Below are 15,249 nucleotides of genomic sequence, written 5' to 3'. Positions count from 1 at the left end.
AGGAGAATGGCGTAAACCCGGGAGGCGGAGCTTGCAGTGAGCTGAGATCCGGCCACTGCACTCCAGCCTGGGCGACAGAGCGAGACTCCGTCTCAACAAAAAAAAAGAAAAAGAAAGTAGCAATAAGGAAAACCTTTGGAAGTATAATGGAATTGATGCTATATTGGAACAGGGAAACTTTCCCCATTCTGGAACTCCAAGACATAAGGGGTCTTCCCAGATAAGAATGCAGGTTTATAAACTCATTTTTTCCTATATTTCAACATATAGCATAGTGACCTGTAAAGCAAAGGCAAAATTAAGAAAATAGATGATCAGAGATGTCAAGTCACTTGCCCAATGCCACAGGGCAGTAAACGGCAGAGCCAAGGCTTTACTATAATCCTGCCTTACTGCTCTCATAGTTAACAGGAAGAATGAAGTGAGATCAGGTATGTGAAAATACCTTGCAAACTATCAAGAATATAACAAGTAGATGCAATTTTACCTTCTTGGGATGAAACAATGGCATCCCAAATTTATACACCACAATACAACTCCTACTCCCGCTGTGTACGTAAAGCACTAGCCCAGTGCCTGGCAGTTACAGGGCAGTATAGAAGAGTGGTTAAGAATACAGGCTTTGGAGCCAGGATGTCTGAGCCAGATCCTGACTCCATCACTTACGAACTGTGTGACCTCTGGGCAAGTTACCTTTCTATAGCTCAGTTTGTCCATCTGTAAAATGAGGAAAACAATGGTCCTATCCTATAGGATTAGGTGAATGCATAAAATACTCTTTGAATGCATAAAATACTCTGGAACATAATGAGCCCTCCTGAGTGTTAGCTACCATTACTGATCTGCCAAGACAAACAAGAAGTCCAGATTTTGCCCACAGCTTCCCTTCCCTGAGGTCTCCAAATCTCTCTATGTGCTTACTGCCAGGTGTAACGAGATCATTCCTAGCTACTCTCCCAGTGCAAGCATGGAGCCAAGATGCAGATGTAATCTCTGGGGTCTGCAGGAGGCTGCAATAGCTGCGCCAGGTGCATCTCTGCATTGCTGATGCTGCAAGCACAACTGCCAAAAAGTGGAGACCTTACACTACCCCTTGCTGGGAGCCTACTTAAACCAGCATCACGCAGACCCTATTTTGTCAGGGAGAGAACACTGCTTCCCTCTGGGTCATGCCATTACAAGCACAGCCTAGGTCTGCCTAACTATAGCAAAAGCTTAGATGTGTGTAAGGGTCTCTTAACAATGTCAACCTGCCTCCCTCCTTGTCCTCCACCATACAATGAAAGTCATTACAGGCTTCCCAATACCCTAGAGTCTAGATCTGACCTAATTCTGGCCCAGAAAGAAGAGGGAGTCCAGCCTACCTATTTCTGTTCCAAGATTAACTCCTTTTAGGGCTGGTGTCATTGGTATGTGATCAGTGAAGTCACACGGGGTCCTATGCTCAGAAAGATCCCACACTTGGGACTTAGTGTTCTGTGGTCACCATCTTGAAATTCTTAATAATTTTACCTTTCAATTTGTGTTTTGTAAGTAAAGTCCCACAGGACAGGGGAACATGTGCCAGGGGTTTGAAGCCCTGAGGTCCTGCTCCCTGTCACCTCCCTACCTCCCTGGGACAGGTTCTGGGCCCCGCTGTCCTCATACCAGTCCCCTGACCAATGCTGTCCTCAGTCTAGGATGACTGCATTACTTAGGCAGGGGATCAGCATTCATTCTGTCATTGCCCTTTGTCCCCAGGGCTCCTGAGCATGGAAAAGAAGAGAGCTGAGTGAATGTCTTGGCTGGAGCAGGCAGCAGTCATCCATCCATATCTGGACGGGCTGCACCAAAGAGCACTTGGCAATTGACTGGGGATGCGGGGCAGGGGTTGGGGGTTGGGAAGAGGGGCTCTCACCACATCCCATGGTGTCTGACTGCCCACCAGAATTTAGGGCCATGGGCTATAGCAAGGAGAGATTGATTCCCCCATTCCTTGTCAGGGCCCACCTTTCCATTTTGCACTGGGTCTGCAAATTACATAGTAAGCCCTGACACTTTCTCAGGATGATTGGCCTTGGTAACACCAACTATTTTTAGAGAAAGCCCCATTTTTACCACAGGAGCATGGTCAGACTCCCTGACCCCAATTAGTCTGGGTGTTTGTAGCTTATCTGTGATTACCTTATTGCATTACAGACATCATGCAAATATGAAATCATGATTACACCATAGGATTTCATATATTATTAAATTCCTAAAAGTATACCCTCAGGATTCCATTGTTCTCAGGCTCCACCGTGATAATGATAATAAGAGTAAGTAGACCTGAGAATCATAAAAAGTCTAACTTTGTTATACAACCAGAAACAAAGAGAGAAAATACTGTTCAGGAAAATTTTCATGAAAGGGGAAGGTCAAGAATACTAGGCCTAACTGGGCATGGTGGCTCACACCTGTAATCCTAACACTTTGGGAGGCCGAGGGAGGCAGATCATCTGAGGTCAAGAGTTCAAGACCAGCCTGGTCAACACGGAGAAACCACGTCTCTACTAAAAATTAGTCGGGTATGGTGGCGGGTGCCTATAATCCCAGGTACTCGTGAGGCTAAGGCAGGAGAACCGCTTGAACACAGGAGGTGGAGGTTGCAATGAGCTGAGATCGTGCCACTTCACTCCTTTACTCCAGCACCTCAGTGAAAGATCAAAACTCCATCTCAAAAAAATAAAATAAAATAAAAAAATAAAAGAATACCAGGTTAAGACTCCTATTAATTTAATAAGCTACACAGAGGTTTACAAATTTTTGAACAGGGAAATAGTTTTCTGAACACAAACAAGTAAGTACAATCAAAGCCAACCTTCAGGTGCCGTCTTTGGCCATGATGTCTAGGAGACAGGCTGAGTAGCCATCTAAGCACCACATCATTTTCCAGAAAATAAATATGACTCAAGACAGTATCTCATTGCACCTGATTCCACAGTATGTTTAGGTTCCTGTTGTATCTATTCACACACAGCATCTCTATCTAAAACTGTCACTGAACAGTCAGTCATCCCTGATAGGGTGGGACACAGAGAGCTTTCTAAGAAATTGCATGCTTTTCTAAAAGAACTGTGACTCAAACTAAACTATTCCATTTCACTTATCGCCACCCACTCCAAGAACTAAACATTATTATTGATTATCCAGAGATAAAAACAATTCTTCATGATGCTTCAAGTAATCTTTAATGTCACAATTTCAGTGTCTACGTGTTATTCCTTTTGCATAATTGTATTGGGGGTTTGGATGAAGTACAGTGGCTGCCTGCACTGCCTAATTTTTCTGTAGCTTTTGGTCCCCTTTCTGTTTTCTAATGAACCAGCTGTGTGGCTCAAGCAGAAAGGTATTGGCTAAACGAGTGGGGATGTTGCTAGTAGAAACAGAAGAGTTAACCCTGGTTAAAATAGACCTAAATGCTTCCTCTTCCCTTTAGACAGTGGCCCTACTCCAAAAAGAAAGTTCCCAGATTCCACCTACAAAACAGTAAAGTCCTAATAGTCCTGAAGGGCTTGTGGTTGTAAGTTTCACCTATGGGTCAAATGGTATACCCCTCAATAGCAGGAAATGCATCTGGTTCATCTCTAGGACCTAGCACAGTGTTGTAATGTATTCGATACAGAATAAACGTTCATGGAAGGAAAGAAGGAATAGACCAGCCATGACAATGTGGTAAATAATGTGAAATAATGTGGGCTTTTTTTCCCAAACACAAATCTCCTCTACTAGTTTTAGAGAATTTTTCAGAGAGGTTTTTGAGCACAGAGCAAAATGCGGCAAATAATTGAAGGCTATGAGCCTCACAAGGTGAGGCACCACACAGAGCTTATGTTGGTAATTGTGTGGTTGAGCATGGTGCCAGACACAGAGTAGGTGGTCAGTAATTATTTATGGAATAAAATGTGCCACTTCCTGTGACTGCACTGAGTCAGGTCAGGCCACCAGCCCCTCTAGCATAATTGGACTTCGTTGTTTGTCCATGATTTTGAATGCTGGGCTAAGCTCTTACCACAGAGCCCTCATGAATCTCCAAGTAAAATCTACACTAGTGAGCCCCCTTTCCTACTTTATCAAGAACCCCCATATGGTTCCCCATATCGGTAACTCTTATAGACCCCTGCTTTCCTTCTAGCTAGATAAGAGCAAGAACACGCTGACAAACCTATCAGGATGAACCAAGGCAGAGCAGGAACCAGAGAACTCAGCATTCTCCCTCAACCACTTACTTTCCTACTCTCTTTTCCCTGGGGCCTGAATAATAGGGTTAGAGAAGGTTAAACAAAACAATGATGCACCGTTTAAAACATGAAAGAGACCCACCAGCCCCTAATCTCTACAAATCCCTATCAGTAGAGACTGCATTGATCCAAATGGTCAGCTTGGCCAAGCTGCTGCTTGGTTTCAGAAACTCTCCTGGTTTGAACCCTTGATGGACAACAGCCCAAAAGGATGTAGCTCTGGTCTGTCAAAGAAAAAACACAGACCTGCTCCATAAATTCCAGGCTGTATTGTTCTTATCACCCACGGGCTGTGATTGGAGGATGGATATCATCAATCTGATCTAGTCTGTTTACAAGTAATACCAAAATAGAAAAAGAAAAAGATCAAAGTCCAGTTAAGCTGGAATCCTTCCCTGCATCACCAGGGCTCAGATTGCAATTGCTGTGGATAAACTTTCCCTGGATCTGATGGATGTCTCCCTCCCCAACGCCCACAACTCTGGGAAGAGGAAAACAATTCCCAGCAAGGGATAACCCCGACATAAACTCTCCAAAACATGAGCTCTATCAAGATACTTGAAAACACAAGACATTAGTTTTAGAAAATACAAGCATTTTTCCTCAGCACAAATGCATCATTGTTACCTAAGGAGCAATAAACTGGTTGTTAAAACACCAGTCTGTGATACCAGCGCATGACAGATCTCTTGCCTATAGGGGAAAATGCACACAAGACAAGAAAGCTCAATTCTAAGTTTTCCTTTAAGGAGCATGTATATTCATTACTGCCTCACAGCAACAAAATAGGTAAGACGTATGACCACTTATTTTTTATACAAAAAGAGATACGGCATCAAAATATTATAAAGATAGATGTAAATTCCGTTCAGAGTTCATTCATTAACTTTCTGATAACTATAATGTTATACATAATAAGGGCCATTGCTTTGGATATATAGGGTGCCCAGTGGTCTTCAAAGTAGAGCCCCTAGACCAGCATCAGTATCACCTGAGAGCTTGTTAGAAATGCAATTTCCTGGGCCCCACTCCAGACCTTCTGAATTAGAAACTCTGGAGATGAGACCCAGTGATCTGTGCCTAAACAGACCCTACAGGTGATTATGCTGTATGTTAAGGTGTTTTTTTAAATACTGATGCCTGGCCCCCACCCCAGGGACATTCTGCTTTAGTTAGTATGGAGTGTGACCTTGGCATCAGGATTTTAATAAGATCTCTAGGTGATTCTGATATGCAGCCAAGATTGGGAACCACTGGGCTGAGTTCAGAATAGATTCCCTCACAGGCCTCTCATCACTCCTTGTATCTAGCATTTGCAGCCACTTCCACTTTGAAGAGCAAATTTTCAAGGAGTTATTCACCTGTCAAAAGTGGGCAAAAAATTTAGATGGATAGACTGCTACAGGTAGGAGCCACATGTTAAACAACCTATTCTCATGTACTGAATATGTGGAGGACCCTGTGCTCAAGCCCAGCAGATATTTTACCATGAATTTGCTACCCTTTTTTAAAAAAAAAAAAAATCTTTATCAAACCAAGTAAACATCAGCAAATACTACTAGTTTTTAACCATTAGTTTTAAAAGTGATATTTGGAGTAATATTTGGTATGATGCGGTAAATTTCTCTCGACTATTCAATTCTCCTCTTAAATCAACCTATATCATTGTTTTGAAATCAAAACCTTTCTCAGCCATTTAATTTCAGCTTCCAAGTAGGTCAGCCTCAAAATGATTTTTGGTTGCCTATTTCTAAGCACAACTCTATGTTCTGTTTTAGTCAGAGACAATCCAGGTCATGGTTTATATTCCTTGAGCTCAAGAAAAGGATGTACTATTTTTGCCTTGGGTGGCAACAAAATGGAAAACTCTGAGATGTCAGGCCTGAGAGTTAGGTGAGCCCAGAAAAACATGGCAGGTACGTATCTGTGAAGTAAAAGGTCATGGGAGGAACAGGTAGTTAACTGGTAATGGGTTGGATGGGAAGCAGGATGCCCATCCAGGAAATGAAAGACAGAAAGGAAATGGCAGAGCAAGCAAGCAGCATCCAAGAATGCAGGAAACAGGGAGGCAACCATCAGGAATACCAACCAGGGTTCTAGAGTAAGTGTTAAATTATAGAAAATCTATGTAATAAATAGGAGGATAGGCATCGATAGACAATAACAGGGGTCAGAATCATAGACGGGGGCCAAATCCAAACACTGTATGACAACAAGACGTAGATGTCTGCAGTACAATGTCTCTGGTACTGATTCTGTTTGAAACCAGGCTTGGCTTTCTCCATGACAGGAGAGACCACAGAGAACCAAGTTGCAAAGCCCAGGCATACCGGGCGGCCATGGATTGCATGTAATAAGTATTCAATACTGGTTTGTTGAATGCATGTATGTTCAAAAGTATTCCTGGTTTTAATAGCATATTATTCTCTCCCAGTGACTGTAGTCTGTCTGCCATAGCCTGCCTATCATAGCAGCTGGAGGAGAAAGTATAAGTTTAGGTGTGCTTTGGGTAAAAACAAAAAATACCAAGTGATGAGCTGGAAATCTGGATTTTGATCCTAGCTCTGGTTTCAGCTAGGTCACTGTGGGCAGGTCATTTTATACGTCTGCATCTCAGTTCCAGTCCCAGAAAATGAGGTAAACAGGACAGGAATGCTAAAGTATCTCACTACTCTGAAAATCTGTGGCTCCTCACAATAGGTACATTCCTGAAAATACATTCCAAACCTGATTTCCACATGTCAGATTATACAGGATACCTGCATGTCACTGACTGCATGTGGCTTGATAACATCCAAGATATTCTCAATATCTCCACGGTCAATGGGAAGTAGATCTGGTGTTTTAGATTGTTTGTTGGACCAAAGGCCATCACTGTGAGTACAATGATTGTCAGCACATATGTTGACTAAGTTTAATTGGAAGTTTTGCGAGTTTTCTCTAAGGAAAGCCCTGTATCCTGCCATCACAGACAGGGAAACAAAAATCAGAGGCACTGGAGTTGGATATTTGGTTTGAGCTTTGGTCTTTGTGCACTGGGGTCAGGGGGAAGAGGGGAGAGGAAGGCAGGGTGCCAGGAGTGGAGATGAGTATCTCAGACACATGCAGAATGTGGCATAAACACTCCCTTAAATTCCTGTCATTGTCACTTTCCCCAGAGGGACATCTCCTGCACCCCAGCCAGCTACGTGCCTCCCTGCACTCTCAGCCAGATGTAGGTTGGCCAAAGGGGCCGCCATCTGGTCTCTGAAAGCCCATTATAGCTATAACAGGCAGCTGAATCTAGTTATAAATGCCAGCTTCTCTCAGCCTGGCTGTCTCAAGCTTGAAATCACACACTTAGGAAGCATCTGTGTGGTGCAGAAACACCTCTCCCATGGGAACTAAGGGAGGAGAAATCTCCAGGGACATGGACACAGGCACACAGGCTGAGGGCAGAATGAGGTTCTGAACAAGGTGTAGCAGCTCTCTCCTTTCACCCCACATCCTGCTCTGTTATCTTCCCTTGCTTACCTGTGAGGAGCACGTACACACAGATACACCCCTGGAATGATTCTCTCATGAATACTGTAAGAAATGGGGCTTTGTTTAAAGCAAGAGCAGGTGAGGGACCTCAGAACATCTAACACTGTCAAGCAAAGAGCTGCCTGCACTAGCAGTAGTCAGGTCCACAGAGAGCCCAGTCCTTAGATCACAGGGATAGGAGGCTGATGTGGAGGCCCCTGGGGCCCTCGGGGCTAGGGCCAGGAGTGGATAAGTGCTGTGAGAAAACACCATTCTCACTCCCACTGTTCTTCTATGATCCTGTGAAAGGCCAGATGCAGCCACATAGGAGCTGCTGGGCACTCAGAGGATGTAATGCATAGGAGCAAATCTCACCCTCCGCTGCTCTGGATGCCACAGAGCCCACATGCACATCCCTTTCCAATGAGGAGTCAGGGTCTCCCTTCAGTGTGCCAGCTCTGATGTTCAAAATAAAGGTTTAAGGCAACAAAAGCCCTAAGAAGTCCAGAATGTCCCCTCATTCCTGTCCTGACGGTGATGCCCTGGGTGCCCTGCTGCCCTTCACCAGGCTTTGTTGAAGCCTTCACATGTTTTTTGCTTCCATGACTAGCACAGCCCATCCCCCTGCCTGGAATGTGCTTCCTGCTTTATCCCTCCTCATCAACTCTGCTGGAAGCAGAAGAGTGGTCAAGAACACAACCTCTGAATGCCGGACTGCCTGGGTTCAAATCCTAACCAGCCTACGTGTCTTTCCTTTAGCAAGTGGAGGAGGATTGCAGAGTACTTACTTTGTAAAGTTGTTTTAAGAGATAATATATGTAAAGGGTTTAAAACTGTGTCTAGTCCATATTAAACACAGAAGGGACACCCGTCATTATTCCACAAAGACCTTTTTGAGTCTTCTCTCATCTTGATATCACCATTCTTCCTAAAAATTCCTAATTAGAAGGATCACACTGCTTTTCAGTTGTTTAGATGCCTGTCTCCTTTCCTCATCTTTGAGCTTCTCAAGGAACAAGATCATAGCTTATTAATTTTTGCCACCTTCGGTACAGAGTTTGGCATTAAATGGGTGTATTTGAAAGTGTATTGAATTAAATTTATTGAAAAACTTCAACTAATAATAACACTTTTCATTTCACGAATGGCAACTATGCTAGGAGCTTTACTTGAATTAGTAAGTCTTTAAATTTAAAATCATATATTTTTCTCCTGGCTCACAAGTTTAGCTCTCAGAAATATGAAGGAAAATTGCTACTATAAACTAACAGTTGAGGACTTAACAAAGAAAAAGATCTAATTAGAGAAATAGAATTAAATACAAATATTGATGCTCAAGAAAGAGAGAAATGTAGGAAAAAAATTGTGGTCTAGGAGTTTATTAACACAAAAGAAGGTGATTCTGTGTGGTCAGTTGGGTCTTTAGGAAGGCTGATTTAAGTTCAGAAAAGAGCAATATATAACTTAGAGACATGTCTAAAGAGAGTGAGAAGTTCTTCAAAATAATAGAAAATTAGGGAAGAAAACAGATCAGCACAAAACAAACCAAAGTGGATGCATGTGGTGCTCCGAAGTGTGCTTCAATTACAAGTAGCAAAAAACAAAAGAAGTTCAGCCACATCCAATGCGGCCTAGGCTGTGAGGACAGGCATTAGTAAGGCCAAAGTCTGGAGCCAGATGAGGCAGAAGGAAAACGCTAAGGAGAGCCATGGAGGCTCTTTTTCTCAGTGGGAATAGGCTATTGTCCAATATTCAGACAGACAGAAAGGATAGTTCCACGGCTTAGGAAGGGACGTCATCTTGACAGATAACAGAGAGAAGGAAGAACAACTCAGCTCTTGTTCACCTTCATGCCCTCCGTTAAGGATAAGCATCAGCAAATTAGGAAGTGGAAAACAAGCATTTTCAAGAGGGAATCGATGACCAAAATGAGTGAAATGATAATAAGAAAACCCTTAGCAATTTAAAAGAACTTAAATCCCATGCCCAGGTAAATTGTATAATGATGGTCATCACAAGTCACATTTCTTTGGCATTCTATGGCTTTAAAAAAGTCCTTTCCCTCTATTATCACATTTTATGAATTTAACGTCAAAATGGCTTCTAGGGTTCAGAATGAAGAGTTGACAGGAACTTTCAGGCAGAACCCCCTAGAAACAATTTTTTGACCGACACAGAAAAGTAGTCTTTATTTCATTTTAGCAACCAAGAAGAGAGAGTTCAAACATTAAAAACATAGTTTTTAATGTTTCTTAACTTCTAGCATGCAAAAAATAACTTCAGCCAAGTTATCTTAAGAAAAATGAAAACCCCCTTTAATGAAACAGCATGTTGTGGGCATTAGGAGAAGCAAATGTTACATGTAAAAGAAAGATGAAGGAAAGAAGAGAGGTCCTACTTGTTGGGCCAAACAGGAGTTCATGCTCTCCTCTGACTTACCCCATTGAGGTTCATGCCCAGGGCCCAGACATTTCCAATGTTCTGAGTTTCTGCGCAAAGGTTTTAGCACACAGAGGGTGATTTAGGAGCGCCACCCCATGTCAGACTCAGAAACTACAACAAGTTTTCCCAAGGCCTGAAGAATCACTTTAACTACAAGTACTCAACTGAAATTCTGGCCATAGCCTAGTTTCAAGCCTAGTTTATTTCCCTAGTCCATGCAACTGAATTCCAACACAGGTTTAATTGTCTATATTGAATGATTTTTAAAACTGTCTCTAGGCAAAATAGAATCATGAGACTGGATGGTATCATTACCATGATGTTAAGTGACAGTGAGTTCTCCTTTGACTATACAAGTGGCCTAAAGATTCAGGTGTTTCAAAGTGGAAGCCCTCTCATTCCCTAATTGTCTTCCTGTCCTTGATTGTCCTCTCTGCAGTTCTTCATCCTCTCTTGGACCCTCCCCATCTTTACCGCCCATGCTTCAGGGAATAACAAAACCTGGTCCCAAAACCCTTGTTGAGTCTCAACAATTCTGCCATCTCAAGCGTCTGTTGAATTTCCAAAGAATTTTCCTTGGCCCAGCATTTTCTGAATTTAGAGTCAGGGAATGATGTGCATTGGTCCTAGGTATGAGGAGAGGAAGTGGACAATGGCTGAGGGTGTGTAGGTGTTGTAAAGGGGAGTGTAATGATGTGGGATGGGCTGTAGGTGTTTCCACTTTAACACACTCTTTCCATCATATTGCTTCCTAATTTACTGAAAATGGTAACACATTTCGCTTAATCAGAAATTTTCTCCCATTGACCATACCGACTAACTTGCATATTCCTTGTAAAAACAAAACCTGCCTTTAATTCTGCTTGCAAAAATAACAATTCTGACTTTATTGTGTTTAAAGTAAATTTGGCTTCTTCTTTTCTCTGTTTTAATTACAAATGATCCCAACCATGGCAGTGCCAGAATTCCAGAATGGATGACCAAGGGCTGGAGCGGAATCCATGGCTCTAGGACTTCTTTAGAAATTAACAGACGTGAGAAGGCGTACAGTCTTAAAGGGCTCAGGTTTCTTCTCAGCAACATCTTTGAGAAATAACCCAGTAGGTGTAGTTTCTTGCCTTAGTCCATCAAGGCTGCTATAACAAGATACCATAAACTAGGCAGTTTATAAACAACAGAAACTTATTCCTCACAATTCTGTAGGCTGGAAAGTCTAATACCAAGGTGCCAACAGTGTTTGGTGTCTGATGAAAGTGTTTCCTGGTTCACAGATGGCCATTTTCCTGTGTGTTCTCACATGACAAACGGGAGGAGGGAGCTCTCTGGGGCTCTCCTCTAAGGCACTAATCTCACTCATGAGAGAGAGCTCCACCCTCATGACCTATATCACCTTCCAAAGGCCCCACCTCTAAATACCATCACATTGGGGATTAGGTTTCAACCTATGAATTTTGGGAAGACACAAACATTTAGTCCATAGCCCCTGAACTGCTGCCCCCGTGCCAAAGATGGAGCAAACAAGAATTGGATGGAAGTAAGGGGAGAGATACAGCAGTGACGAGCACAAAAACCAGTAAATTCATCTCCAGGATGTGGTGTGGGGGAACACTCACAGGTGCTCTGCCCTGGTTGCTTCTATCCTTTAAGAGCTTCAGATTCAGCTGTTTGCATTTCCAAGCCATTCCCAGGCTTCTCTTCTTTAATGGAGGGAAGACTAAATGAAGTTTGAAGCTAAGGGAATCTTTAGTTTGCCAATTTCAGGGACTGCATCAGATAAGATGATAAAACATTGGGTGGTGACATCAGATTCTCTACTCAGGGTAGTTGGTCTTGACTCCCTTGAAGCAAGAAAGAAGGTCAGGCTTTCTGGGGAGACCTGTGGGTTTTGCTGGGGAGTGGGCACGGCCCTCCTCTCTGATACTGTTGCACCCCACACCTGGAAGATCTCTTCTATAAGGTTCACAGGTGCTGCTGGTTGGTATCCTCCCCACTTCCTTTCTCTTCATCGGGTACTGCAGTAAAACTTGGGATGCTTTGGAAATTTTCTAAGACCCCAATTCTTCTAAAGATGGGTTTGGGAAGAGGAAGCCTCTAAAACCCAGCTCCCAGGCATAAGAAGAGGATTTGTAAAAAAAAATATTGGGCATAGAATGACCATGGGCTGGCTGAGTTTAAAAAAAAAAAAATAGGCTGAGACAAATGGGTTAGGGATAATAAAAAAGGGAGGTACCCAGTGGCCAAAATAGAAGCATTTCATTAGCAAGTTTTTCTCCTTGAAGAGCAGACAGGAGTATTTCAAAATGATAATAGGTTGATGAGATTACAATGATTTTTTGGACTATTTTTCCAGAACTTTATTTTCCAGATTTCTTGCAATAAGCAAATCTCAATTTCATACTCACTAAATATTAGACATGATTATGAATAAGAAATCTTTTATATCAGTGTTTATTCCATTTATTTCTAAGTTATAATGATTTCTGTTTTCTACCTTTGATAGTAGATGGTGACAAAATTTAATTTTTCTTTGATGATGGGGACATTGGAGGTCACGGTGTTCACCGATGTCAATATAATTTTTCATTACACAATACGTATAAAAAATCTGCAGTCTGAATCCTTTTGTCACCCCTGCCACAACTAGAGGTGCATTTCCATATCAAACATCGAATTCTAAGGCTAAAGAATTTTATTTCTCAAGCAAAGACACACTATTGGAAGGTTTTAATCAATGGAATGACACAAAGATTAATCTGGTACTGTGAGAAGGGATCAAAGTAGAGAAATCAATTAGGAGTCCATTATCATGGTTTAGACATGAGGAATCAAAAGGAGGATGGCATTGATATTAAGGAAGAAATGGAAGCGGAGGATACTGTAATGAGGCAGTTAAGAGGGCTTAGTAATGGATACATGTATCAAGGGATACAAGCCCAAGGATCTGGAATAATTAGGGTATCGGCAACAGAAATAAGTTAATCAAATGGCGAAGATGGTACATTAAGACACATGTCATATTACTGGAAATTTTGTAACAATAGATTAATAAGACATGTTTGGTAATTAAAATAGTGTGACTCCTAGTAGTGAATACAGTAAAGATTAAGATAACAGCAATTTTTAATGTAAAAATCTACAAATTATGTATTTGTGAATATTGGAAATAAAAAGTGGGTGACACTGACCTAAAAGTGAAGGGCTTCACAGGACTTCTTTCAAAGTTGCTGTTATGGGTTGAATTGAAGACCTCAAAAAGATATGTTAAAGTCCTAATCTCTGGTGCCCGTGAATGTGACCTTATTTAGAAATGTGGTTTTTGCAGATGTAATCAAGTTAAGATGAGTTCATACTGAATTAGGGTAAACCCTAATCCAATGTGATTGCTGTCCCTGTAAGAGGAGAAAAAACACAGCAACAGAGAGAAGATGGTCACGAGAAGATGGAGGCAGAAATTGGAATTATGCTGCCACAGCCAAGGAATATCTGGAGCTACCAGAAGCTGGAAGAGGCAAGGAGAGATCTTCCTTAGAGCCTCCAGAGGGAGCACAGCCCTGCCAACATCTTGATTTCAGATTCCTGGCCTCCAGAACTGTAAGAGAATAAATTTATATTGTTTTAAGCTACCTAGTTTGTGGTACTTTGTTATGGAAGCCATAGCAAATTAATGCAGTCCCTGTTCAGCCTTCAGAGTAGGGGAAAAGAAGTAGATGTTTAGTTTGCCAGGTGGCGTGAATATTGCAGGACTGTCTCTATGGAGATCCACTATTGTATAAAGTTACCTATTAAACAGATGGAGAGATTAGGAGTGTATTAGTTCACACGATAACTCTGTGTACTTTTTCCTCGGTAAGTACACAAAATAACTCTGTGTACTTTTTCCTCCATAAGGGTGGCCACTGCTGTTATCTGATCACTGTGTGACTGAAGGCTGAAGCCTTATAACCAGAAATAAAGAGGCCCGTCCAACCTTCTTTCCTGGCACAAACCATCGCTGCTAGAAACAAAGCATCCTTAGCATCTCATTGCCCTTCTCTTGTGAAGGCTGCTGGTTTTCAGGAAACTGACAAGCTCATAAAGTGTTTATTTCAATACAAATGGGAAGACAAAGGGCAAAAAGCTCAGATTTAAATAAAAAATGAGCCAGTTGAGGGAGTATAAAAGGATGGAAATGAATCAACCTACAGTGAATGTGAGATGACCACAACAAGCATGGTACACTGTGTCAACTATGGTTTTCCCAACTCAAAATATTAGTAAGGCATTTGGCATTATTTTTAAAATGCTCTCATCTTTTCAGTTTGATAAGAGAAGCACTAAAGAGTACTTTAGTGTTTACTTAGGAAAATTAAAACATTGAGTGACCTAAGTTCCTAAGGAAGCTTATTTAACTTGCTGACTTTTTTTTTTCTAATTAATACTTCATGTGACATATATGTATTGAACACTTTTTGTGAGCCAGGCATTGTGCTATATGCTGAAGATGCCAAGAATGGTAATAAAATAAGTCCCTCCAATCAAGCAGTGTGCACACCATTCGGGGAAATAGACAAACAGTGCAAGGGTACTGAGATTTTTTTAAATGGCAACATAATAATGGTTACAGTTCAAAGACTTAATGATGATGATACTAGTAATGTCAAGTGTACCCTATGTTTTACATGTGTGAATTAGGGGGAGGAGAGAAAAGTATGCCTAATTACCTCTGGAAAAATAAGGTTGCCTACCTACCCTCTTGGCACACTCCTGCTTCTCCAATGGGAACAAAAGGCCAATGTAAGAAAAAGGAGCCAGGAAGAGAATAACATACAAGACGTAGAGCTTTGAGAATTCATACTGTCTATGGAGAAATGCAACAGTGCAGGAAAAAGGTGTGGAAAAGTGTGAGAGATGAGGCAGGGGCCAGATCCTGAAAAATCTTTTGTTGGTATCATTCTCTGAGCCAGTTTTCTTCAAACTGGTCTTCATAAATAGATGAGGCAGGGAGGAGCATTTTGAATTCCTCTACAAGAATGTATGAATGCAAGTGCATTTAATTCATTTCAAA

This window comes from Mandrillus leucophaeus, unplaced genomic scaffold (assembly GCF_000951045.1).
Source record: "Mandrillus leucophaeus isolate KB7577 unplaced genomic scaffold, Mleu.le_1.0 Scaffold1312, whole genome shotgun sequence".
NCBI lineage: Eukaryota > Metazoa > Chordata > Mammalia > Primates > Cercopithecidae > Mandrillus > Mandrillus leucophaeus.
Note: the sequence above shows the minus strand (reverse complement) of the source record.